Source organism: Sorex araneus, chromosome 11 (genome assembly GCF_027595985.1).
Source record: "Sorex araneus isolate mSorAra2 chromosome 11, mSorAra2.pri, whole genome shotgun sequence".
In the NCBI taxonomy this organism is placed as follows: Eukaryota; Metazoa; Chordata; class Mammalia; order Eulipotyphla; family Soricidae; genus Sorex; species Sorex araneus.
In genome coordinates, this window is record NC_073312.1 from 23445871 (window position 1) to 23473665 (window position 27795).

At 52.5% G+C, this 27795-nt stretch overlaps 1 pseudogene; it reads left to right on the plus strand.

The window, feature by feature from the left end:
* LOC129399422 (calcium homeostasis modulator protein 2-like) lies at positions 1-27795 on the plus strand (annotated as a pseudogene).

Genomic DNA, 27795 nt, shown 5'->3' on the forward strand with positions numbered 1-27795 from the left:
ATGGCCGCCCTCCTCGCTGAGATCTTCCGCTTCCTGTCGCTCTTCTTCAAGAGCAAGGATGTGATGATCTACAATGGGCTGGTGGCCCTGGGCACCGTGGGCAGCCAGGAGCTCTTCTCCGTGGTGGCCTTCCACTGCCCGTGTGCACCCGCCCGGAACTACCTGTACGTTGTCCTCCTCTGAGGGACGTGCCTGCTGCCCACTGGCTCTGGGCACCCCCGCTGATGGGCTGGCACCAAGCAGGCCGAGTCACACTGGGAGGTAGCACAGGAGGGGACAGTGCATTTTTGGAGCCTGATGCTCTCAGTTCAAAATAACTAACGTAGAATCACAGCCCACATGAATCCTAAGTTTTTTGCCTTAAACATTTTGAAAGGAATTTTACTAATTTGGCTTTCAGACTCATTGGACTACAAGGAACTCATTGAATTTACAACTTTATTTCTGAGCAATTTATTTATTTATTTATTTCTGAGCAACCGTGCATGGGCTGAATTTCCTGCCAAGTGAGGAAAGCTGACAATTGTCTCAAATAGAATGAAATCTTTATGAGCCCACATTTAATGGTTAATGAAGCTGACATGACAATATTCCTCCGCCCCTCTCGGAGAGCCCAGCAAGCTTCCGAGAGTATGGAGCCCGCGTAGCAGAGCCTGGCAAGCTACCCGTGCGTATTGGACATGCCAAAAGCAGTAACAATAAGTCTCTCAATGAGAGCCGTTACTGGTGCCCACTCGAACAAATCGATGAGCAACAGGATGACAGTGACATTAAGTTTCTTAGGCACTCAAATATTTCTTAATGTCGATTCCAAAGTTTTCTTTCATAGTTTGGAGCCAGTAGGGTTTTGCCTTCTTCAGACACCCTCAGGAAGCCAACAGACCTGAGACCAGGGCCACTGGCGCCCATGGCAAAGTCAAGGCCAAGGCCACAACCATCAGTTCCTCACCCCCAACCCTCCCCATCAGTTCCACCACCACCACCCTCACCACCATCACCAACATCACCACTAGTACCAGCACCACCAACCTCACCACCATCACCATCATTCCAGCACCACCACCAACATCCTCACCACCATCGCCATCACCTCCATCCTTACCACCACCACCACCATCCTCACCATCCTCACCGCCACTATAACCATCATCAGCGCCAATAGCACTGTCATCACCACTGTCATTACCATCAGTACCACCACCACAAGCACCATCATATCACCTCCACTATTACTACTTCTGCCACTACTTTTGCTGCTCTTAGTACTACCAGGATCATTGTAAAACTTGTGTCTGGAGGGGGTTCACACAGGTACTGCTCAGAGCTTACTCCTAGCTCAGTGGTCAGCGGCCACTCATGGTAGTGCTCAGAGCACCATATGCAGTTCCGGGGATCAAGGCAGGATCGGCCACATGCAAGACTAGTGCCCTACCCCGTGGACTAACTCTCAGCCCCAGTTTCATACTGTCTTGGTTAACAAGTACAAGTGGAGGAGGGAAACTGGGGACTCTGGCGGAGGGTAGCGGGCACTGGTGAAAAGAGTGGAGCTGGAACAACATATGCCTGAACCCCGATCATAAATACCCTTGTAACTGTAATTCACGTGATTCAATTTTAAAAAATCACAACTGTTGTTGTTTTCTTTGTGTATGTGCTTTTCGCTGGCTTGTTCTGCAGTTTGAGGCCACACCTGGCGGTTATCAGGGGTTACTCCTGGCTTTGTGTCCAGGGATCACTCCTGGTGGACCATAAGCAGTGCTGGGAGTCAAACTCAGGTCGAGTGTGTGTGAGACAAGCATCCTCCCCCCTGGACTATCTCTCTGACTCTCATAACCCATTTTTACAAAGACTTAGGGAAACCAAGCCACTCTCCAGGGCCAATAAGTAAGCACCGAGGTCCAGTCCCCTGAAGGTCTGAGTCCAAACCCTGGAGATGCCGTGACCCCGGGGTGGGGAGGAGCCTTTCCAACACCCCCTCCCTGAGTATTCTGATGGCTTCCAAAGCCAGCTGACCCCCTGCCTGCGGAGTGCCTAGGGCTTTGACCAGGGCCCTGTGAACTAGCCAGGGAGTCATCATCGTCATCATCATCATCATCATCATCATCATCATCATCATCATCCCATTGATCCTCAAATTCCTCGAGCGGTCTCAGTAATGTCTGCTTTCGTCCTAGCCCTGAGATTTCAGAAGCTTCTCTTTACTCGTCCTTCCCAACAATGCCGAACCGCATTGGAGACTCTTTCAGGTTCAGGGGAATGAGACCCAGCATTGTTTCTGGTTTAGGCATATGAATACACCATGGGGAGTTTGTGAGGCTCTCCCATGTGGGCAGGAAACTCTCAGTAGCTAGTGAGTTACTACCAGAGGGATAACGAGGTTATAAACTTCGCAGCCACATGCTTCCAGGAGCTTGGTTTTAAGTCTGCGGTCCATTGGTGGGATTACACTGCACCGGGGGCAATCCCTGGGTGTGACTGCCTAGCTACTGGAAAATGGGAAATCTGTGCAGAAGAGGCCCAGTCCCAATCTGAGCAGGCTTGGAGGTCTCAGCCTCGGGTCCCACACAGCTGGGTTCCTCTGACCTCACGCATGAGGTTTGTCCGAATGTGTGGAGAGGGGCCTTGAGCATTGCTGTGGTTAGGCTCTGGAGGTCTTCGGCCATGGGAGCACTGCTTGGGGCTGGGAGGGAAGCTGGAGCCCACCCCCTCTGAGGGTCCCTGGGGAAGATAGCCAGGAGCGCAGGCAAGAGAGTCTCTAGCCAGGGAGTACAGGACAAATTCCAGTAAGGGAAACAGAATAGATTCCAAATCAAAGAAAGAGACATTCCGCAGCTGCCTCTTACTCTCATAGGATGGGGGAGGCGGGGAGGGCCCACACCCAGTGTTGCTCAGGGGCTACTCCTGGCTCCAAGCTGGGGAATCACTGCACAGAGCCAGCACCTTGACCCCTGGCTATCTCTGGGCCCTCTCATAGATGTTCTGAGTGACCTTTACTTGTGGAGCTTCTTTCTACGATCCATCAAGCCCAGAGACCCGAAGCATGTTATTAGTGTGTCTACATACAACCTGGAAACGTCCTCGTGGCCACAAGACAAGTCCAGTAGGGTCAGCCAGCGCCTCTCCAGCAAGTAGGGCCCCATCAGCTCCAACACCAGGCGTTTCTCCGTTCCTGATGGCAGTGATGGCTGGCTCCCGTCCCCCTCTCCCCAGAGGAGTCCCAGAGGTTCCTGTTTGAAGCCCTTCACCCACAGGCGCCTGGCAGGGAGGGTGGGCTGCTCTCCCAGGGAGGGAGCCTGTGGACAGTTCTCTCTCAGCAGCCTGAGGGGCACTGTCCTGCCAGCCTTCTCCTCCCCCTTTCCAGCATTTCTCGAAAACACCACTAGAGGGCGTGAGCACTCCACGCGACTCCGCCACTCCCAGGCATCCTAGGAAGGGTGGCAGGCGGCCTGGCAATTAGTCAAAGGCCCTAACATCAATACCAGTCTTTTGCTCTTTCTAAATATCAAAGTGCTTCCTAGGTAGGAGAGAGATCTTTCTAGCTGCCCTGAGCGGCGAGCGACTTCACTGTCAAGAAAACCTTGGGAGAATGGGGCTTAGAGAGACCGTGCAGAGGGTAGGGCGCTTGTGACCAGCATCCCATAGGGTCCCCGAGCACCACCAGGAGTAATTCCTGAGTGCAGAGCCAGGAGTAACCCCTGAGCATTGCCTGCGTGGCTCGAAAAGAAAGGAGGAGATGAGAGGAGAGGAGAGGAGAGGAGAGGAGAGGAGAGGAGAGGAGAGGAGAGGAGAGGAGAGGAGAGGAGAGGAGAGGAGAGGAGAGGAGAGGAGAGGAGAGGAGAGGAGAGGAGAGGAGAGGAGAGGAGAGGAGAGGAGAGGAGAGGAGAGGAGAGGAGAGGAGAGGAGAGGAGAGGAGAGGAGAGGAGAGGAGAGGAGAGGAGAGGAGAGGGGAGGGGAGGGGAGGGGAGGGGAGGGGAAAAGAGGGGAGAGGAGGGGAGGGGAAAAGAGGGGAGAGGAGGGGAAAAGAGGGGAGAGGAGGAAAGAAGGGGAGGGGAGGAAGGTAAAAAGAAAAAAAAGTTAAGAGAGGAGAAATAAACCCCTCTTCCACCTCTGAGATGTTCCTTTCTGTGTCGTTTGCGTGACTGGAGCCACTTTTCTACACTGCACCTGAGACAGGACCTGTGACAAGGTCAGGGTCCTCTCTCCCACCCCAGCCCCCTGCTCCCGCCCTCGTTGGCCAGACCCTCCAAGAGAAGGATCATACTCCCCTTCACAAACTCACTCCGGGGACAGAGAAGACCCCCAAACTCAGTCTCACGGGGTGTACTCAGAGCACTGCATTTCACGCGAGTGACACCCTCAGCACAGCACGTGGGTGCAGGGCAGCCTTGTCGCTACAAGGCCACTAAGGCAGTCAGTCCCCAGCATGGCCCGCACACACTCAAACGGGCCTCAGAGCTGGACACCCCCTCAGTCGGCATCTCCCTCACACTCCTAACGCCTCTGGCCCCAGAGACATGCCCATATTTCTGCTGCTAAGTGTGACCTCTGAGGGCATAGACTGGGGTCCATTATCTCCATCAAAATACAGAACAGGGCATGCTCAGATGGGGTGATACATAGGACCCAAAAGCTGGGTGGACATATAGGTGGGGTGGGTGGATGGGTGTGTGACGGTTGGTTTGATGGGTGGGTAGATGGAGGGATGGACGAGTGGGTGGATAGATGGATGGATGGGCAGGAGTGCAGGAAAGACAAAACTCAGGCTTTCAGCTGAGCCGCTAATAAAAAACGACTAACAAGAGTAAAACCAAGCAAGACAAACGTAAAGCTAGTAATGAAACTAAAAGCAAAGGCTTAAAATGCTGGCCTCTGTAGTGTCTTCAACAAAGAGTGGCACCTTTAGAGGAAAAACGGGACAAACGAGAGCAGCTCTGGGTTTTGAAAGGCAGAAACTGCACAGAGGTAAACGCATTAGAAAACTAGCGGGGTGGTTTCTCTCTTGCTTGCAGAGTAGTGGGTGTTTAGGGTCACACCGTGCAGTGCGCCGGGGCCATTCCTCGCTCTGTGCTCAGGAGCAACCCTGGGTGGTGCTCAGGGGACAAGAGGTGGTGCTAAAGATCAGGCTCAAGTTAGCCGCACGCAAGGCAGCACCCCTGAGCGTCACTCCCGCCCCATGAGCTGCTGCTTCACTAAGAATCTCCGGGAGAATTTACAACCTGACTCGAGGTGAAAGGGGGAAAGGTAGAACTGTTTCAGTGTTTGCTGCTTCTAACCATGTTTGAAATACTTTGCCTGGATTTGGGTTCTGGTTTTCGTTTGGGGACCCCACCTGGAGGTGCTCAGGGGCTCTTTACAGCTCAGTGTGGGGTCCACTCCCAGTGTGCCTGGTGGGCATGCCGGGGTCCGACCCAGGCTCCCACTGCAAGGCATTTGTTCCAGCCCCTCGGCCTTGTGGGCCCCGAGGCACACTGGGGGGGTGGCCTCAGCCACCGCGCCCCCCCTCCCGGCTGCCCCTGACCCCCGCTGGCCCCAACACACACAAGTGTAGAGACCCCAGCACCTGAAGCCATGTGAAAGGAGCTCTGAGCTGGCTAGCGGGGGGTATCCCAGGGCCCCTTAGCCCCCCGAGAGCTGAGATCCCCACTTTCTCTACTGGGGGCATGCCAAGGCCGGCCCGCTGCCCCGCAAGAGCTGACACCCCAGTCACGTTTCTGGGCGTGATCTCGTGTACACTAAGGCACTGCCCTCTGGGCTGTGTGGGTTCAGCTCCTCCCAACAGCTGCTGGGAGAGCAAGTCCCGGGCTGGGGCCGAGTGGGGCCTCCCACCCCCCTCGCCCCTGCAAACCCTGGTGCTGTGTTCATGGGGGACAAACCGAGGAGCAAGAGTCTGAGTAGATCTGCCTTGGGGTCTGGGTCGGCGGGGCCAGTGTTTCATGTCTCATAATAATAGTAAAATTGACACTGGCACACGCGTCCATGATGCTTGTATGTGTGGGGCGCCAGGCTGAGTCCTTCTGAGTCCTGACGCGTTTCAGCACTGTGGGTTTCTCAGAGATGGGTCCTAGTGAGGGACACTCCCTCCGAACAACCTCAGGGGCGCCTCTCCGGCAGCCAGCCTCTGTGGGTGCCGTCCGGGGGGGGGGGGGGGGGGCTTGGCGCCAGCTCCGTGGCTGCCCCGCCTTCGAGCTGAGTCTTCTGATGGGCTCCAGGTTTCGTTTTAAATCTGTTTGGGTTTTGTTTTTTCTGCGCTCGCTTGGGCTCAGGCCCTCACGCACACGCAGGACAGGTGCTCTACGGCCCAGCATTTGTGGTTTGATTTGGTTTAGGGGTCACACCTGGTGGCAGTTCTCAGGGCTACCCATGGCACAGTGCTTGGGGTCGCTGTCAGGGTGGTGCCGGGCTGGAATACGGAGCTGTCTCCCCAACCCTAGCACCATTTTTCAGATGAGAAAACTGAGGCCGCAGGAAGTTGTGTTTCCTGAGGTCTTGGAAGAACTGGAATCGGGGGCTGGAGCAATAGGACAGCGGCTAAGGCAGGAGGCCAACGTGGGTTCATTCCCCTCCCCGGGAGTGACCCCTGAACACAGAGCCAGGAGTCTGCCTGAACAGCTCTGGGTGTGCTCCCCACCCCCGACAAATAATAAACAATAAGAGCTGGAACAGGAGCTCTGGCTCGGTGCTCACCCCCAGGCTGTTCTGTTCTCGTGCTCATTCTCAGTGCTCTGGTCGGACCCCTGCAGCTCCGCCCCGGCTCTGAGGGAGCCCAGCAAGCTGTGCCCTGGGCTCCTCTGGGAAGTGGAAGGACTGATCCGGGCCCCTTGCTGACCAGTGCACGTGAAGTTCTTGACTTCTGGTCCTGGGCATTTTCTGCTTCCCCCACCCCCTCACCCCCACCCCGAGCCTCCCCACTCCTGGCCCATGTTTCTGGGCTTGGGGCCACACCCAGTGGTGCTCAGGGCTTCCTCTTGGCTCTGTGCTCAGGATTACTCTGGCTAGGTCCCTCGGAACCGGATAACGGGGTTCACAAGGAGAGGGTTCGAGAGTGATAGGGAGACGGGAGACACACACACACACACACACACACACACACGTGAGCAAAAGCTACTTGATTGTGACTCCACAGCGCTTATGTATGCTTAGGCTTCAATCTACTTTCCTCATGGCCTTAAGGTAAAACTAAAAGTAACTAATGGCACCCAGGGCAACTAGGGGAGATAACAATGGATATCCAGAAGGCTGATCTGTCTGTTCCTGTTGGCTAACTATCCTGCTCTTGTAAAATTGTCCCAGTCCTCCGGTTCTTGTAAAATGGCTTTCTCAACCTGTTTGTGCGAATGTTTGACCGCAAGCTACATGCCGAAGGCCCTCACCACATCTCCCTTTCTGTTCCTTAGAGCCAGTGTCGCTCCAATAGGGCATTAACCAGCAAAGGAGAGTAGAGGCCTCTCCCCCTCCAGGGTCGCGGTCAGAACCAAGCAAAATTGGACCCACTTTTGTAGGGGGAAGGTGTTCTAGGGGCCTAAACTCCATGCAGATAGGCGTGCTCTTCGGCAAGGGTTTGGGACCAGTTCCTAATAGTACCAGGGAACTCCCTTGCCCACAGATACCACCATTCTGCACTTTGAAGGTGCCCGGCCCAGAGGACGAGTGCTGGCCCCAAATGCCAGCGGGCGCCAGGAGGCAGGACTTTTCAAGCTTATAGGGCATCTGTCAAGGCACTAGGGTCCTCCACATATCCCCTATCCGCTAGATCTAGCCGATGGTAGTGAGTTTGTATGGGCTTAGCTTGCAGAGTCTAATTGTTTTTTTAACAAAGGTAGTCAGGTGTCTAAAGGCCCATGGCCCAAAGGAAATTAATAGCAGTGCTCCATTAAAGGGCCGAGGACGGTGGGTAACAGAGTAGTTATCCAAGGGGAAGTGGAGAACCAGGTTTGAAACCAACTTTGTTCCTGCTCTCGCTGTCTTTTTCAACGCTCCAGGCCCTCATCGGGACCCTGCTTTTGGGGAGCTAGGAAATAAGGGCAAATGAGGCTTAAATCGAGAAAGCAGATGCCCGGGAATGAATAATATTTAAAGCCAATTAAATCCCAAATTGCAAAAGCATAATATTAACTGTCTTCCTTTGTCCGTACAAAAAGGACATTGCTTTCAAGTAAACTATTCAAAAGACAAAGGGGAGGAGAAAGGCAGTATTTCACTCAGACATATAAAATCATAGATTTCTGGGGAATCTGACCTTACAAGTTAACAGAGTCTGATTAGGGTAAAAGGTGATAGACCGGTTGGGGAAGAGAGCATAGAGAGGAGTTTACAGATAAACGCAGTGGAATGGAAGTGCCTCAGGAGCACTGTGATAAACCTAAGCTTCCTGTGGCAAGGGGAACAGAATACTGATGATATCCTACTCCCATCTTCTCCTTTTCTGCTTACAAAATCACAAAAATTTGAAGTAGAAGAACAATTCCAAACACAAAAGTCTCATTAGTTGTAGTAAAACTTCAGTCCATCCGTGAACCCTGACCAGTGCTTGTTGTAAAGTGTTCGATTGTCCTTCACAAGGGGTGATCAGAGTCATTTAGTCACATTTTGAAGAAATGAAGTGTCCCGGATCAAAATTTGAAGAGTTGTTTCTGCAACAGTAGCAGTAGTGGTCACAGCAATGAGTCCCAGGGGAGCAGCTATAGGAGAATGATGAACTTCATGAAGCACTGGATCAGGCAGGGAGCACTGGATCAGGAGTATCACAGCTTCTGTCAGGAGTTCTTCAGCAGGGGAATGGAGCCATTCTCTGGTCAGTTTACTGGTAGTCGTATGTGCGACCTAGTTTATGTTTGGAAAAAACACCTTTTTATTTATTTTTTTAAATTTTAAAATTTTATTGAATCACCATGAGATAATTTCAAATTTCATGTTTGGGTTACAATCTCACAATGATCAAACACCCATCCCTCCACCAGTGCACATTCCCCACCACCAATATTCCAAATATACATCCCCTTTCCCACTGTCCCCCTGCCTCTATGGCAGACAATATTCCCCATACTGTCTCTCTATTTTTGGGCATTATAGCTTGCAGCACAGCACTGAGAGGTCATCATGTTTGGTTCATTATCTACTTTCAGCATGCATCTCCCATCCCAACGGGTTCCTCCAGTCATCATTTTCTTAGTGATCCCTTCTCTATTCCATCTGCCTTCTCCCTCCACTCATGAAGCAGTCTTCCAGCTATGGGGCAATCCCCCTGGCCCTTGTATCTACTGTCCTTGGGTGTCAGCCTCATGTGATGTTATTCTATACACCACACAAATGAGTGCAGTCCCTCTATGTCTGTCCCTCTCTTTCTGACTCATTTCACTTAGCATGATACTCTCTATGTTTATCCATTTATAAGCAAATTTCATGACTTCATCTCTCCCAACAGCTGCATACTATTCCATTATGTAGATGTACCAAAGTTTCTTTAACCAGTCATCTGTTTTGGGGCACTCGGGTTGTTTCCATATTTTGGCTATTATGAACAGTGCTGCAATGAATATATAGGTACAGATGTCATTTCTACTGTGCTCTTTTGCATCCTTGGGATATATTCCCAGAAGTTTTATTGCAGGGTCATATGGAAGCTCAATTTCTAGTTTTTGAAGGACTGTCCATATTGTTTTCCAGAAAGGCTGGACCAGTTTGCATTCCCACCAACAGTGAAGGAGCGTCCCTTTTTCCCCACATCCACACCAGCACTGCTTGATTTTGTTCTTTTGAAATGTGTGCCAGTCTCTGTGATGTGAAATGATATCTCATTGATTATAAAGCTTTTTTTTTTTTGCTTTTTGGGTCACACCCGGTAATGCACAGGGGTCATTCCTGGCTCATGCACTCAGGAATTAGCCCTGGCAGTGCTCAGGGGACCATATGGGATGCTGGGATTCGAACCCGGGTCGGCCGCATGCAATGCAAACGCCTACCTGCTGTGCTATCACTCCAGCCCCATGTTTATAAAGCTTTTTAAAGTTATCAGAGACTTCGACCATCGGTGTTTGGTACAGCTCCATGCCTAGCAGTAGAGAAAGTGACAGGGGGAGCTCCAATACAAACGGATGTCCTAGAGAGAGGAATGAAAAGGTGTTCCTGGGGCTGGAGAGATAGCACAGCGGGTAGGGCGTTTGCCTTGCACACGGCCGACCCGGGTTCAAATCCCAGCATCCCATATGGTCCCCTGAGCACGGCCAGGGGTAATTCCTGAGTGCAGAGCCAGGAGTAACCCCTGTGCATCGCCAGGTGTGACCCAAAAAGAAAAAAAAAAAAAGGTGTTCCTATTAAATGTCATTTCTTCCTCCTTTGGAGACTGAGGCACCTGTGAATTTCAAGGAGAGGGTAAAAGGAAGGAATTGTTCATCCAAAATATGGGGTCCTGGTGTTTTCCATTCCACAACCTGTAAAAGAAGGGTATGAGGAATGCTCCTAATGTAACCTCATGCTAAAGGAGACAGAGGCCTTTGCTGCAGGCCCTCTGATGTTGGCTCCTTCTCTGATTTCCTTGCGGGGTCCTGTCGTGCTCTGTCTTCTGTGGAGGACAGGTGAGAAGCTGGCCAGCAGCTACTGTAGCCCGTCTCCGGGAGAGCTCGACTGGGACGGGTGAAAGTCTCTCCTGAGGGACCTGTAAAGGTGAAAGGGTTAGGGAATGACTCAAGACTCGTGAGGGTCTAGAGCGTTTATTCAAGGCAGAGTTGATGCTTATATACTTTGCAGGGGGATTGAGAAACTCGTAGGTCACGTACACAACGTACACAGCAGATGGGCAGTGAAGATAGGGGGCTTGTGCGTATAATCATTAACTTACACATCCTTGACAATTTGATCAGAGTGAGAGCAGGAACAGAGCTGTCAGCCCTAACTGTTTTCATTGTGGCTCGATATCCTGTTAGCGGGGGCTCGTGAACGTCTGTTTTCAGTCCCTCTATTGAGGCAGGGGAGGTCATGCAGAGATCACAAGCTGTGGGGGAGAGGGGCCTAAGACTTCTCGTCCACGGCTCCCCACAGCTCCCCCTTTTTTCTTTACTTTAGCAGACAGGCGGCAACTCACGGGTCGGCTGCGGACGGTTGCAGCAGGAGCGCAGCCTTCGCCACGCTCTGGCTACTCTGGATCGCACCGACGGAGGCTTCTTGCTGAGCATCTCGAAAGCCGCAAGGTTGAGATATTCAGGTGGTGACATCTCAACAGTCTCCAGGCGCTGGTACATTACGTGGGGATGCCTTTTTGTAGCTTCGTCGATTTGAGTCTTCACGAAGGTGGTCAGGCGTCGAAAAGCCCATGGGCCAAAGGATATGAGCAACATAAAGCCAATAAAGGGTCCCAGTAAAGCCGGGAGCAATGTAGATAACCACGGTGTGGTTGAAAACCAGTTCTTGTACCAGCTCTCACTCTGATCAATTTCTCTACGTCTATCTTCCAGATTTTTCTCTACGCGTCTAATACTGTCTCTTACCAGGCCTGTTTCATCTTTAAAAACACAACATTCTTCTTTTAAGGCAACACATACTCCCCCTTCCCTTAAAAATGCCAAATTTAAACCGCGGCGATTTTGAAGAACCATTTCAGCTAGGGAATTAACAGTGTTAGTAAGGTGATCAAGTCCTTGTTTTAACTCAGCAATGTCCGCGTCCACGAGGCGCTGAAGAGTCGCGAGGTGACCACGCGTCTCTACTAAGGAGGCAATGCCAGTTCCAGCACCAGCGGCACCAACTGCCAGGAGGAGTCCGATTGTGATGGCCGTAATGGGCTCGAGGCGGTAGCGGTGGGTGCCGCGCAGGGCGAGTCCGGAGAGCAGATAGTGAGATGCAACACACCCATTTGTTGTGGGTCCTAGTCAAAGAAGCTAAAATCTGTAGAGGAAAAGTGTACAATTTACATCATGTTTAACCCATTCAATTCCATGTTGAAAACCTTGACTTCCCATTAATAAGAGCACTGTACTGGGAGTCCAGTGTACAGTTAAACATGTCTAATTCATTTAATCCCATTTAAAAAAAAAACACTTGATTTTCCACAACTTTTGAAGAATTCAATAATCTAAGAGCACTGTAACAGGAGTTCCAGACAATCCATCCAATATCTTTTCCATAGATCCTACCAAAAACATACTAGAACAATTCTGCATGTGATTTAAAGAGTTTCTTAAAACAGTGATCAGTTTCTTTCCTTTTTCCAACTGATGATATCTGCATCCATTATCTTTCTGACTTAAGACATACATCTATATTCTTTATAGTCCCACAAGTTTAAACTCTTATTTTTACTGAACTTAGTACAACATGATCTTCCAAGTTTGGGCACAAATTACCAATCATTTCATTTAACATGACAAAACTACTTTCAGTGTTATTTCAAAAGCATTAGGTCAGTTCTATAGATATTCAACAACTTTAAAGATGCTCACAACTAAAGTTCTTACAACATATTCATTGGGCAAAGGTTCACTCCACATTAGAAATTAACCAGGAGACATCTTAGAATTCTGATTTCTAGGAAAACACAAATATAAAGATTAAAACACTCATAGATTACCATAGAACATTAAGGATCTCACACTTGCATACAAAGTTCTCTAGGTTCAGGATAAGGTTGGTACCGTAAAACCCAGACTAAGTCCTCAGGCCAATTCGGCCTGTCCTTTCTTCCTCAGATTTCCTTGTGACTTCCAGCTGAGATCTGTTTGAGGTGGTTTGGGGTCTTTATCAGGAAAATGAAGTTTACTCCAGATGAAGCCAAGCCATAGCAGGACCCAGAGTACATTAGTAGGTGTTATCTGTTAAAATATAAGCATAGTTGTCGTGCTCTGTCTTCTGTGGAGGACAGGTGAGAAGCTGGCCAGCAGCTACTGTAGCCCGTCTCCGGGAGAGCTCGACTGGGACGGGTGAAAGTCTCTCCTGAGGGACCTGTAAAGGTGAAAGGGTTAGGGAATGACTCAAGACTCGTGAGGGTCTAGAGCGTTTATTCAAGGCAGAGTTGATGCTTATATACTTTGCAGGGGGATTGAGAAACTCGTAGGTCACGTACACAACGTACACAGCAGATGGGCAGTGAAGATAGGGGGCTTGTGCGTATAATCATTAACTTACACATCCTTGACAATTTGATCAGAGTAAGAGCAGGAACAGAGCTGTCAGCCCTAACTGTTTTCATTGTGGCTCGATATCCTGTTAGCGGGGGCTCGTGAACGTCTGTTTTCAGTCCCTCTATTGAGGCAGGCGGAGGTCATGCAGAGATCACAAGCTGTGGGGGAGAGGGGCCTAAGACTTCTCGTCCACGGCTCCCCACAGGGTCCTAGGGGAAATTTGGGCGGCTAATACAAACAAATTCCCAGTATCAGGATTAGATGTCACCCAGGTACGATTAAGAAGTAGATGCGGGTTGGATCTTTGTGTTGTCCTCAGGGGATGAATCAGGATCAGGAGGATCACTGGACGGAGCCACCGGGACCAGGGTCGGCAATTTCTTCATTAATGTTTTTGGTAGTCTCATCTAGAAGAGAAGAAGAGCAAATCTCGGGAGGTAGTTATGTTATCAAAATGTTTCCCTGGCCTCGGGGGCTGGAGCGATAGCACAGCGGGTAGGGCATTTGCCTGGCACACAGCCAACCCGGGTTCGAATCCCAGCATCCTATATGGTCTCCTGAGCACTGCCAGTAGTAATTCTTGAGAAGAACCAGGAGTAACCCCTGTGCATCGCCGGGTCACAAAAAGTTTTACTAGCCTCTCAAGAAGCCATCGTGCGGCTCCCTCCTTGATGTCAAAGATGCACACAGAGCCTCGACCCCATATGAGCGTAGGATCGGGGCCGTTCCACTGGGCAGTCAAGGGATCTTTCCACAGGGCTGAGGCATATTGTTCTTTTGTGGTGGGGTGCCAGAGCCTATCTGCTGAAGATATCCCGTGAGAGTCCAAATTTAAGAAATTCAGGATAAAAGAGCGTGCATCAGAATGTTACGGGGCGCACCTTGAATAGGGTCGATTTCTCCCCCTTTTAGTCGATGAAGAGTAGTTTTGAGGGTGAGATGGGCTCTTTCAACAGTACCTTGTCCTTGAGGATTGTACGGAATACCCATGTGATGAGTGATTCCAAAAGAGGAGCAGAACTCCTGAAAGACTTTTCCTGTATAGCCAGGCCCATTATGAGTTTTAATGATTTTAGGTTTCCCCATAACTGCTAGGCAGGAGAGGGTGTGGGCGAGAGCATTCTTTCCTGCTTCCCCTGCTTGTAAGGTCCCATGAAGGAACCCACTAACGGTGTCTCTTGTAACATGCAACTGTTTTAATTTGCCGAACTCGGCGATGTGGGTGACATCCATTTGCCATATATAATTGGGTACCAGTCCCCGGGGATTAGCACCGAGGTGTGGAGTGGATAGAATGGTCACACAAGCAGGACAATAGTTTCACTATTTTTCTGGCTTGCTCGAGGTTTAGGGAAAACATTTGCCTCAGAGTATTGGCATTAAGGTGGTGCAATGAGTGAGCCTGTTGGGCCACTTCAACTCCGGTGGAGACAATCAGTCCTGCAAATCTAGTTGCCCAATTGGCCAAGGCATTTCCTTGTGCAAGGTGCCCAGGGAGACCAGAATGAGCCCTGAGGTGTCCTATAAAAAAGGGAGAAACCCTGAATCTGTATAAACAAACTTACAGCCTTGGAGGAAGGTTTAAGATAACTTATAGTTTCTAATCAAGGAATAGAGTAGACAACATAAGCACTATCAGGATACAGATTACAGGGAATATTATTACAGTGGGAGAAAACAGCAAGGACTGCGCATAATTCTACAAGCTGAGCTGAATTATGTGCAGTTGAAAAGGTGTATGTTTGTTCATTTATTACAAATGCAGCTTGTCCAGTGGAAGACCCATCAGTAAAAATTGTAACAGCCTCGGGAATAGGCAGGGCTGCACAGGCTGAGGGAAAAATGAAGGGAGTAGTTTTAAAAAATTACAATCATCTGTTAGCAGGATAATGGTTATCTATGACACCAAAAAGGAAGCACAAGAAATAGGCCACATATCTTCATTTTGAAAAAGCCAATCAAGCGGATTTTTAAAATAAGTTTGAATCAATTTATCAGGGTCTCTGCCAAAGTGCTTTTTGCTATAGTCACATCCCTGTATAATTATTTATGCTATTTCAACGAACATAGTAAGGAACCAAAATCTTTTGGGGAGAAGCAGGACCAAGAAACAGGGTTATATTTCCAAATGAGGTGGCCAATATGATAAGACAAAACGGTTTCTCACTATTGATGGCACAAACTACTGTGATATAGCCAATTCCACTTGAGTCAGTGCCAGCCGAGCCTTTGGCATCAATCTCTTGGAGACACAGGGTTAGGATCACCCTTTAGTATACAGAGGTGAAATCAGAGGTTTAAAATCCCCAGTGGTAATATGCAAATAAGGTCTAAGCCAATTTATTTTTCCTAACAATATTTGAAAATCATTAAGAGTTTTTAAATGTGTGGTTCTTATTTGAGTTTTCTGGACCAGGACCTGGCCCCCTTTTAAGTCAAATCCTAGGAAAGAAAAGGGCTCAGTGGTCTGTTCTTTCTCGGGGGCAATGTGTAGACCTTCCCGTGAGAGGTCCTGTACCAACTGAGGGCAGCATTGAAGGAGGGTGTCTTCATCTTTCCTTCCCAGTAAGATATCACCCATATAACGAATGATATAGATCTGTGGCCAATGCACCTGAATAGGGTCAATAACTTGGGAGACAAATTTGTGGCAGAGGGTCGGGCTATTGGCCATTCCTTGAGGCAGAACTTTCCACTGGTATCTTTACATGGGTCCTCTAAAATTAATTACAGGAACACTAAGAGCAAATCTTTTCCTGTCTGTGGGATGTAAGGGGATAGAGAAACGCAGTCTTTTCAATCAATAACAACCTTTTTATAAGCGCTGGGGACAGCTGCCGGGGATGGCAAGCCAGGCTGCAGGGCTCCAAAGATCACCGTGATTCTGTCTACTTCTCTCAAATCTTGGAGCAACTGCCAATTGCCTGATTTCTTTTTTATTACAAAAATAGGGGTGTTCCAAGGAGAAGTAGTGGGTTCTATATGGCCGGCGGAGACTTGTTCCTGCACTAACTGCCCTGCCGCTGCCAGAATATGGCTGGTCAAAGCCCACTGATCAGCCCATACCGGATCATCAGATTTCCAGATCATTTTGTCCGCATGGGGTGCAGGAATGTCGGTGGCCTTTATTAAAAATTTCCCGATCCACTTCTGCCATTGTTGGGCCTGCGGTCAATGGTACTCATCATTCCCTGCAATTCTCTTCCCAAGCCTGCTCCTGGTATGAAGCCACTGTTTAATATTTGGTGGGTTACGGGGCTATCAGGCCCACAGATAAATACATTCTTCTGGCTTCGAAGGTCTCTGCCCCATAAATTCACCAGGAGTCTAGGGAGTACATAGGGGCATGTATTGCCAGACTTCCCAGAGGCATCCCTGCAAGGTAGGAAGGAGGCACTAATTGAGGGATTATAATAGGGAGATTGCCCAACGCCCCTAAGATGAGGAAGGGAGGCTATTGAAGGCCAGCTTGAGGGCCAATCCTCCTGTCTGATAATAGTGACATCAGCACCCGTATCTAAGATGCCATCAAATCCTCACCTCCTTGGTAAGGGTTTAAGAGAGCCACTTTTGGTCCTTGTTGAGTTTCTGAATCCAATAAATGTCTGAGGACCCAAAATTGCTATCGCCTCTGGTGTCTTTTAGGCGGGGGTTGGAAGGGGCCTGAAACGGAAGGAGCAGCAGCTGAGCAACGCGCTGCCCCTGTTCTATGACTAGGAAAGGGATAGAGGATGCAGTGACTACTTGGATTTGGCCTGTGTAGTTGTTGTCGAGCACACCTGGTATAATTTGCAAACCTTTGCAAAGGCAGCCGCCTCGCCCAGTGATTAGCCCGTAAGTATCAGGCGGTAGGGGACCACAGGCTGAGATGGCAATAATTGGGGGCCCAGAGGTGTTTGTCAATATATTTTGCGGGCGGCAACACAGAGGTCCAGTCCTGCACTACCCGGGGTGGCTCTGCAGAGGCTAGAGATGGGTTTTGGAGGGAGGCTTGTTGAGACACGGTCCCCACTGCCCCAGGGTTCCGTGGAGTGAATGGGGGCCTGGGGCTGGCCCTGCTTGACGTTTCCCTGCCCCTGTGCTTTGGCCAAAGGGTTTCCCTGAATATCTGTTTGTGATTTACATTCAGATGCCCAATGTTCAATTCTTTTGCATCCCGGGCAGAGGCCAGGCCGGGCCGGTTTAGGTTTTCACTTATTTTCTGGGTAGTTTTTAGTAAAATGTCCTTTCTGTGTGCAACTAAAGCATGTCTTATGGTCTGTAATTCCTGCCTGTTTAAGTGCCACTCCAATAGCTAAGTCCATGCTGTGAGCCGAACCGATGCCTGAACATCAGGAGTATAATCCGCCAGTATCTTCCCATGTCTGTGAGGTCTCAAGGCTGCCTTTCGGGCAGGGTTAGCATTCTCATAGGCAAGGTGCAGGACAAAATCAGTTTCTCCCTCATTCTGACCAAAAAGGTTTCCTGCCGTTGTGGTGAGGCGGCTAACAAATTCAGAATATGGTTTATCGGGGCCCTGTTGCAGGTTGGCTAGGGAAGTAGTCGCAGTTCCCTTCTGGGCTAGCCTGCGCCAGGCCTTAACTCCTGCATTTTGTATCTGGGCAAACAGCCCGGGAGGGAGCATAGGCTTTTTGCTGTTCATTAGTATCAAAAGGCTGATTATCTACCATCATATCTAGGTCCAACCAGCGCCTTCCCCATCGGCTGCTGCGTTGCGGCGGGCAGTGTCTCTACAATTCTCATAAAATTCAGATTTCCAAAGAATAAAGTCTCCTCCAGAAAAGATGGCTCTGGCCATTTGATGCCAGTCGTTAGGGGTGAGCCACAGATCTCCCAGGGTCTCAAGGCTGGAGAGAGTAGAAGGGGCTACAGGGCCTTCAGCTCCTTAAGAGTAGTCAAGCCCAAGTGATGACATTCCCTTCGGGCTATCGCATGTCTGTCTTCTCCCTCACCTTCTTGTTTAATTTCTTTCACAGGAAAGACCTGCAAAGCGGGAGTACTAGATTGCTTAACACTTGGCTGTTCAGGGAAAGGTCCCACCATGTTCTTTCCCGGTGACTCCCGGGCGGGGGTTGAAGAGTCAGACTTGGGCAGAGCCTGTGATGGCTCTGTGGGCTCGAGATCGAGGGCCCGAAGTTCTGCCACTAAAGAGTTATGCTCCTTTATTAACTGAATCGCCTCTCGTAGCACCTTTGTATGTGAGACAAGGGCTTTTTTGGCTTGCTGAAAGTCAGGGAGGGGAGGAAGAAAAGGACCAGGGCGTGGCTCATCGGAGGGCATTGGAGCTGAGGGGGCAGATTCCATGACTCCCTGTGGGTGTGTATGGCCCAACATAGGCTTGGGAAAACGAAAAGGCAGGGAAGTTCTATGGAGGAGGTTGTTGGAAGAAGGGAGGCCGGTCAGGATGACTATAATGGGCGGCCTCTGCCTCCAATTCTGCCTCTTTGTCAGGGGGAGGCTGATCAGGAGGAATATGAGATATGGAATGGAATGCTGCCGGTTCCTGACTCAAAGTCTTGGATTTAATTACAGGATTGTGAATGGGCGGCATGGTGATAGAAACAGAGTCTTGGGCATCAGGGGCATTAGAGTGGAGGGACTTAAGGCTAGGACTTGAGTTTATTTGAGGGCATTCTAAGGACGAGGAAGGCCTAGATTTGTTCTCCTCTAAATAGCCCTGACAAGTTGTTACTGCCCTCTCTATATCAGGGTACCACTCCCTAACACCTAGGATCTCATTAATCAGTGACCAATAATTATAGCTGGTGATGGGAACCTAGTCAGGCCCAAATGTCTTATAGAAGTCCTGAAGGGCGTCTCCTACCCTTTACCAACGCCTCTCATTGATGGTGCCCTCTTGATGGTGCCCAAGGGCAGACATGGTCAAGAAATGTAAAAACTTGGACCAAGACTTTGTTTTTAGGAGGTCAAGAATTTTGTAGTTAAGTGGATGGGCATGAAATGTTTCATGCTGAGTGAAATGAGTCAGAAAGAGAGAGACAGACATAGAAAGATTGCACTCATCTATGGTATATAGAATAACAGAGTGGGAGACTAACACCCAAGAACTGTAGAAATAAGTACCAGGAGGTTGACTCCATGGCTTCGAGGCTGGCCTCACGTTCCGGGGAAAGGGCAACTCAGAGAAGCGATCACCAACTACATTGTAGTCGAAGGCCATGTGGGGGAAGGGAGTTGCAGGCTGAATGAGGGTTAGAGACTGAGCACAGCGGCCACTCAACACCTTTATTGCAAACCACAACAGCTAATTAGAGAGAGAGAACAGAAGGGAATGCCCTGCCACAGTGGCAGGATGGGGTGGGGGGGAGATGGGATTGGGGAGGGTGGGAGGGACGCTGGGTTTACGGGTGGTGGAGAATGGGCACTGGTGAAGGGATGGGTTCCCGAACTTTGTATGAGCGAAGTATAAGCACAAAAGTGTATAGGTCTGTAACTGTACCCTCACGGTGATTCTCTAATTAAAAATAAATAAATTTAAAAAAAAAAAAGACTTTCTTTTTAACTTTTACTCCTCTAGTTTTTAACGCTGTTTTTAGATCAATTACGAAGTTTTCTCTGACTGATAATCCTTGTCCCATGATAGACACAAAAACGTAAGAGCAAAGAAAGTAAGAGTGAGAAAGAGTCACCAACGTCCAAATACAAAGTGATACATGAGATGCTTAATAACGAGTACTTATTCGATACACAGTTTTTCTTCTGCGGGGGATACGCGAATTTATCAGGGATTTGCGGCTGTGACCCCCTAATCCTGTCACGGGAGATTTCCAGTGGCAGGTACCCTCATGGCATTTAAATTCCCGACCCCGTGCCCGCAGGGAAAATCATGGATTTGGTGACTAGTGAAAACAGCATTCGAAAAGGCACATCCCGAGGGTAATGAAGAAAGTTAAAAGCAGTATAACAAAAATGCCAAGGTCTTGTGGTGAAACACAAACGAAAGGAATAGATGTCAAGCACCCCAAAGGCGGGGGAGAAAGGAAGATGGAAAAGGAAGGAATTGCCTTACCTTTTCTTTCAGGCCGCTCCTCCGAACACCTAGTCTATTCCAGATCTAGGTTGAAACACACAGGGATAATCACCGCTTACCTTTCCCGAAGTCCTCGCCCACTCCCACAGGGCTGACTTCTATACACGTGGCCACTCCTCCAGCGGTGCTCTTCACAGGGGTCCCTCGTGCCTCGGCCCACGTTAGGCACCACCTGTCCTGACCTGCAAAACCAGATAACAGGGTTCACGAGGAGAGGGTGCGAGAGTGATAGGGAGACAGGAGACAAACACACACACACACACACACACACACACACACACACACACACACACACATGAGCAAAAGCTACTTGATTGTGACTCCACAGGGCTTATGTATGCTTAGGCTTCAATCTACTTTCCTCATGGCCTTAAGGTAAAACTAGAAGTAACTAATGGCACCCGGGGCAACTAGGGGAGATAACAGTAGATATCCAGAAGGCTGATCTGTCTGTTCCTTTTGGCTAACTATCCTGCTCTTGTAAAATTGTCCCAGTCCTCCGGTTCTTGTAAAATGGCTTTTTCAACCTGTTTATGCGAATATTTGACCGCAAGCTACATGCCGAAGGCCCTCACCACAACAAACTAAAACTCCTAGAAGAGAGTATCGCAGAATTTCCTAATGTGACCGCACGACCTCTTATACTCTAACCCACTTATGTACCAAAAGTAGCACACATTTGTTTAGTTTTTAACATAGTTGCTTGTATTCTTTTATATTCAGGCTTCAATGACTCCAGAATGAAATACAACAACCTTCATACACTTTCCTCTCGTGGTGGGAAGGTGCTCAGTGGTGAGATTGGTGTTTGAGTATTATCTGCAATGAACTACTGTGAACTACTTTATGAAAATAAAATATACAAAAATGGTAAAATAAATAAGCAGTGGCTGGAGAGATAGTCCAGCGGGCAGGGCTCTTACCTTAGCATGTGGCTGACCGGGGTTTGACACCCTGGACCACATATGCCAGGGGTGATCCCTGAGCCAAAAAAAGGCAAGGAGTCAGCCGGGTGTGGGCAAAAAAACAAAAGATAACACCCTGCTCCAACTTCTTTCACTGACGCCCTCAGAGCTCAGGGTCCCACATGCTGAAGTTCCCCTCCCAGCACTCCTGAGATCTGGGCTCTACTTTTCCTTTGGTTACTTTGAGGGGGGAAGAGGCTGCACCAGTGGTGCTCAGGGTTTACTTCTGGCTTGGTGCTCAGGGGAGGCTCCAGGAGATGCTTGTGGAATCCTGCAGGGTGAGCAGCACTGAGGACCGGACCCCAGTACTCCTGCAGAACCTGTGCTCCATTTCTTCCAGCCATCACACAGCTCCCAGGCCCCGGGGTGCCTGGTTTTTGTTTGTTTTCCCTCCACCCTAGATTTTATTTTGTTTTGTTTTTCTTCTTTGGGCTTTACCGAGCATGGCCCAGGGCTTACCCTGGCTCTGTGTTCAGGGATGACTCCTGGCAGGCTCAGGGGATCATCTGTGGTGCTAGGGATTGAACCCTGGGTCGGCCCCATGCAAGACAAGTGTCCTACCCGCTGTACAGCCCCCTCCACCGAGGTCTGAAGCAACACTCCGGGGTGGGGCTGCCCAGGAAGATGAGCCAGCCAGGGTGGGCTGGAGGGGAGAGGGGATCCTGCCTTCTCCCTCCCTCCCCAGCTGGGGCAGCTCTGTGAGGTGGGGGTCAAGCCTTGGGAAGGTGATCTGAGAGTCAGCCCTGCAGGCAGCAGACTTCCCAATCCTCCCTCCTGCCCCCCTGCTCCCAGCTCCTCCCCGCCCCTTGCCCTACAGATTCCCACTGTGGGGCTGACATCCTCTTTCCGGACTGAAACTTTCTGAAGTCACCAGGCTCCAGCACAGAAGCAAAGCAGGAAGGCGGAGTGCAGCGCCTGCAGCCCCCACCCCAACGAGCCTCTTGTCCTGGAGCCCAGAGAGGACAAAGCGGCTCGCCAAGCCCCTCAGCTGCTCTGGGTAAGCAAGGCGCCAGCCCTGGGTGTGAGTTTCCCCCGGGGCAGAGTGGGGCTGGTCCCCACTCCCGTCTCCCAGTCTCCCATCCCTCCTGTAGTTGTTGGCAGAGTCTGGGGTGCCCCTCCCTGGCCCGGCTGTACTCTCAGAAGGCGGCCGGATCCCCCCTCAGATCACCCGCCTCTTCATGGCCAGGACTCTGGAGCCCTATTTGGGCACTTTGCACTCAGAGTCTGCGCTCACGGGAACCTTAAAGCCAAGAAGGGCAGAGGCAGAGAGAGGGCTGGCGCCTGCTCCCGCGTCCCCACAAACTCCCTTCCTGGGGAGCAGGAATGAGCCAGGATCCCTCCAGGTGGGGGTCAGATCTCTCCCCTCGCCTCTCCTCACCTCTCCCCCACTCGCCCCGACCCCTAGCTCCTGGCACCCAGAAACCTTGGCCTGGAAGTTTTGGCAGCTAGCAGAAGGGGCGCATGTAGAGAGGAGGCCCCTGGGGTGATACTGGGCAGATGCCCCACCTGTCTGCTGCCCGCACCCCTCACGCCAACCCAGCCCCTGCCTGAGGACTGTGGCTTTAACTCACAGAGATGGAGAGAATGATGGGGAGACAGGCCACACCCTGGGCCCGGGTCAGCTGTGTGGGAAGTGAACCTCATAGAACCCTGTGTCCTGGGGCCCAGACTTCCTGTCGCTGGCATCTAGGGGGCCTAGCTCCAGGGTCTGGTGGTCAGGGCTGCTGAGTGGGGAAGAGGAAATCAGGGGAGAGAAGGTTCTCCAGGGCCTGTGGGTGAGCAGAGAGCAAGGCCAGCAAGAAGTGGCAAGATGGAAATTCGCTTGGCCCAGGCCTGAGATTCTGCTCAAGAGTCCTGCCGGGCACCTCCATATTTGCATTTTGCACCGGAGGGTGCTGAACCCAGTTTCACAGGGAAGAGGCCTGAGCTCTGCCTTGGCCACATCCCCCACCCCAGGCTCCAGAACTTCCCAGGGGCATTTCCTGCTCTTCACAATGGGGAGCATGACCTCTTCTGCCTTCTCTGACAGTCACTCTGGAGCCCCGGCAGGAGAGAGATGCGGGGGCCATGGCCAGGCCTCTGCACTCACTCCCTGGCCCTCCCGCCTCCCTGAGAGGACAGGGGCCCAGAGGAGATGCCCGAGTGGGCGGGAGCCGGGAGCCCACCTAAGGCCCTCAGGTGGGCGATGGTTCCCGGGACTCTCCCCAGCGCCACTCCACAGCACAGGGTCACCTCCCCCCATCGGGGGCACAGGTCCCCTCCCACATCAGGACACTGGCCCAACAGACCACTGCCCGGACCCAACCCACAGTCCGAAGGGAAGTGAGCGTCCTGTCGCTGCTGGCAGGCCACGGGGCCCTCCTCAGCCCCCAGGAAGAAGCTGGTGGAAGCCAGGAGGTCTGAGCATCCGAGGAGGAGGGCCCACAACTCTGCCCCTAAGAGGCCACCCTGGGCCACTGCCCCTTCTCCGCGAGTCTGGGGGCTGACAGCACACTCTGAGGGGTCCCGAGGATGAGGAATGGTGGCTGAGTAGGATGCGGGCCACCATCACTGCCCCCTTATCAGCATGACCCCAGGAGCTGTCCCTGGGGGTCAGGTTCAGAGCAGATATTCTTCTACCTCCTGCTGTCTTACAGGAGGTGCCCAGCAGCCACCACAGTGACCAGCCCGGCCCTGCTGCAAGGTGCCTGCCAGCCCGCACTTCCTCCTCGTGCAGCCCCTGCCCTGACACCATGGCTAACCCCATCATCCGCTTCCTGTCGCTCTTCTTCAAGAGCAAGGATGTGATGATCTTCAATGGGCTGGTGGCCCTGGGCACCGTGGGCAGCCAGGAGCTCTTCTCCGTGGTGGCCTTCCACTGCCCGTGTGTACCCGCCCGGGAATACCTGTACGGGCTGACGGCCATCGGGGTGCCCGCCTTGGTGCTTTTCCTCATCAGCATCATCCTCAACAACCAAACCCGGGACCTGGTGACCGAGTGCCAGTACCGCAGGGCCAAGAACTGCTCGGCCGCCCCCACCTTCCTGCTCCTGAGCTCCATCGTGGGCCGAGCTGCCTTGGCCCCCGTCACCTGGTCGGTCATCTCCCTGCTGCGCGGGGACGCCTACGTCTGCGCACTCAGCGAGTTTGTGGACCCGTCCTCGCTCACGGCTGGGAACGAGAGCTTCCCTCTCTCCCATGCCACGCAGATCCTGGCCAGGTTCCCTTGTGGGGAGAGCCCTGCCAATCTGTCGGGCTTCCAGGAGGAGGTGAGCCGCAGGCTCAGGTATGAGTCTCAGGTAAGGCTGTGCTGAGGGATGCTCATCCCTTCCCTGGGAGGGGGTGGGGGGCTCTGTGCCCATGCAGGAACTGATCCTCAGGAAGACTCCAGACTCTGAGTCCACTAATTAGCGGCAACCTTTAAGCAAGATTCTTAGTGGGACAAGAATCATTTCAAGTCTCAAATAAGTGAGTTTTGTTCAATTTGCATTGCTGGGGAGTAGGACCCAAGGCTCAGCCATGCAGGAAGGTGTTCTATTGCTGAGTCATTTTCCCAACTAAGTACTTGCAGCCCAGTCCTCTCCCTTGACCTTAAATACAATAGTTTTAGTTAGGGGAGGGGGAGAGAGTAAGAAAGAGGGAGAGACAAACAGTGTCAGGCATTCAGAAGGGAACATGAGCAGTGGGGAGAGAGCTGAGGATGCCCCGAGGTAAAAGAAAGGAACGCACACTCCAGTGGGTGCAGCTGCCCCTGGCGGGAGGTCCCCCCTTGCTCCCCCAAAGTTCCCCCGAAGTGCCCTGGCTTGAGGTTTCCCATGCAGATAAGAGTCTGTTGCTAGGGTGTTGTCAAGGGAAGAGTTTGGGGAGTCTTCTTGCAGCTCATCACAGCCCTAGTTCCTGTTGGCACCTCTCTCCTGGGCCACCACCTGTGCCAGTGGGTCTCACGGGGCCTGTGTCTATAGCACAAAGGGGCCCTTTCCCGTGCCCTGGGCTCCTGTAGGGCCGGTGATGGTGCGGCTTTGCAGCAGCTCTCCAGCCTCTCATGTCCGCCCACAGTCTCCCCTGCACGCGGGCCCGGCTGGGCATTAAGAACCCAGGCTTCCGGCTCTCTCCACCTGCCAACCCACACAGCTGTGGCAGAGACCAACTGCTTTATTTATTTCTTTCTTTTGCTTTTTGGGTCACACCCAGCGATGCTCAGGGGTTACTCCTGACTTTACACTCAGGAATTACTCCTGGCAGTGCTTGGGGGACCATATGGGATGCTGGGGATTGAACCCGGGTCGGCCGCGTGCAAGGCAAATGCTCTACCTGCTGTGCTGTCGCTCTGGCCCCAAGAAACCCGCTGCTTTAGATCCCATCTTGGTCCTGCTGCTTCTGAGAAATTCACGCCTGCTCCCTCCTACCTTCAGCTGTGGTTTCGATCTGAGCAGCAGAGGGATCCCGGAAAGGAAGCAGCCGGGTGGAGGCTGAAGGGGCAGAGAGGAGGCCGGGGAGTGGCAAGGAGGCATTGACCTAGTCTCGGGACATGGCAAACACCAGTTGGGGTTGGGATGGTACAGGCTAAGGCCCAAGCCAGGCGTCCACCCAGCCCAATCTGGTTCAACCTGGCACCACACGGTCCCTGAGCACTGCCAGGTAGAGCACTGGAGGCACTTCGAGCATCGCTGGGTGGGGCCCAGGCGTCACTGAGAAGCCTGGCCACCCCCAGCTCCACACGGTTCGGGCAACACCACATCCCTCGGACCCTGGTCAAATACTCAGATCTGCACAGGGCCGAATGGAGGGACACCCGCCCCAGGGAGCCTTTGAGACAAACTGAGGCGATTTTCCAACAGGGTCGTGAGGGTGAGGAGGACGCAGGCATGGGGGAGCGCCCAGAGGGTCTCGGGAGGTGGCACGGGACCGAGCCCCTGGCAGTCTGAGCCAGACTTGGTGGCTGAGATGCAGGAAGCCCTGGGGAGGCAGCAGGAATCTGCAGAGTCGAAGCAAGCGCCTGTGCCCGGGAGAGAGGGCAGAGGGACCGAGTGGCGCTGGCCATGCCAGCTTCTCCTTCAGCCGGGGAGTCCGGGCCAGCCGGCTGGGGTGCGGAGGGTCAGCCCCACCCTGGCCGCTGCAGCCCTCCTCAGCCGCCCTTTCTCTGACCAGCTCTTCGGGTGGCTGCTCATCGGCTCGGTGGCCGTCCTGGTGTTCCTGACCAAGTGCCTCAAGCACTACTGCTCGCCACTCAGCTACCGCCAGGAGGCCTACTGGGCCGCTACCGCGCCAACGAGGACCAGCTCTTCCAGCACACGGCCGAGGCGCACTCACGCGTGCTGGCGGCCAGCAACGTGCAGCGCTTCTTCGGCTTCGTGGCGCTCAACAAGGAGGACGAGGAGCTGGTGGCCAAGTTCCCCGTCCAGGGCACACAGCCGCGGCCACAGTGGAACGCCATCACCGGCGTCTACCTGTACCGGGAGAACCTGGGCCTCCCCCTCTACAGCCGCCTGCACAAGTGGGCCCAGGGTCTGAGTGGGAAAGGTGCGGCCCCCGACATGGAGGTGGCCCTGCTGGCCCCCTGAGGCCCCACCACCCCCTGCACTGCGTCTGGGGGTAAAGTGAGGCGAGAGGCCCAGGGTGTGGCCTCCTCCACCACCAGGAAGTCCCTGGTCACTCCCAGAGTGAGTGTCCCGAAAGCTTGGACCTGGCACCAGGGAATGGAATGTTTTATTCCTGAAGCCCCGGGTTGCTGGCTGGCCTCAGCTGTGACTGACCCGGCCTGAGCAGGGAACCCGCAGGGAACCCCAGTGGGCAGGACCCTAGAGGATTGCGGGGAGCAGGGATGTGTGGACGTGGCAGAGGCCCTGTCCCCTCTCCTGTCCCCTCCCGCAGAGCTGGAAGCCCTGCCCGAGGACAAAACTGGGCTATACCACGGGCCCACGCCCTGCAGCCCCCAACAGGGAGACTAGACCCAGGCTGCTCTTCGGGGAGGACCCTCAGGGGAGACGTGTCCAGCTGTTCTGAAACAACCACACCTTGGCCCTGCTCCCAGGGGCTGCTCCCAGTTTCCCCTTCAGGATGCCCGTCCTGGCCCCACCTTATGGCCCCGACACAAGGGCCCAGGACCACGCTGGGCTGAGGCACCGCCAGGGATGGCCCCTGGCACGACTCAGATCCCAGTCGGGGTTCAGACCCCAACCTGTGCCTCCGCCCGGGACACAGGCAGCTGCTCCGGGAGCGCGGGGCGGCCTCGGAGAGGGAACAACAGCGAACTGACGCGTGTGCAAAAAAGACAGAATTCATTCTGACCCCGCCGGGGTCTCCCCGGGGTGCCTCCAGGAAGCCCCCTTAAGTCCGCCAGCCCCCGGCTCAGTCCTCCGGCACAGCGCTCCGGGCCTCCACGTACTCCAGCGCCTTGGCCTTCACGGCCTGCACGGCCGTCTCGGTGCCCTGCTGCTTCTCGTAGTCCAGGTAGCGCTTGAAGAAGAATTTCATGCGCTTGGGGGCCAGGCTCAGGTGAATGACCCGCTCGAAGATGTCCCTGTGGGGAAGGGCGGGCACTGTTGGCCTCCAGGCTCTGAGCACCAGGCCGAGCTGTGGCCACTCCTACTATGTCAGCATTAAAGACGCCCTCGGCGGGACCCATGGCAGGGCAGGAGGAGGCGCTTGCCTCGAGAGCACTGACTGGCTTGTTCTGCAGTTTGAGGCCACA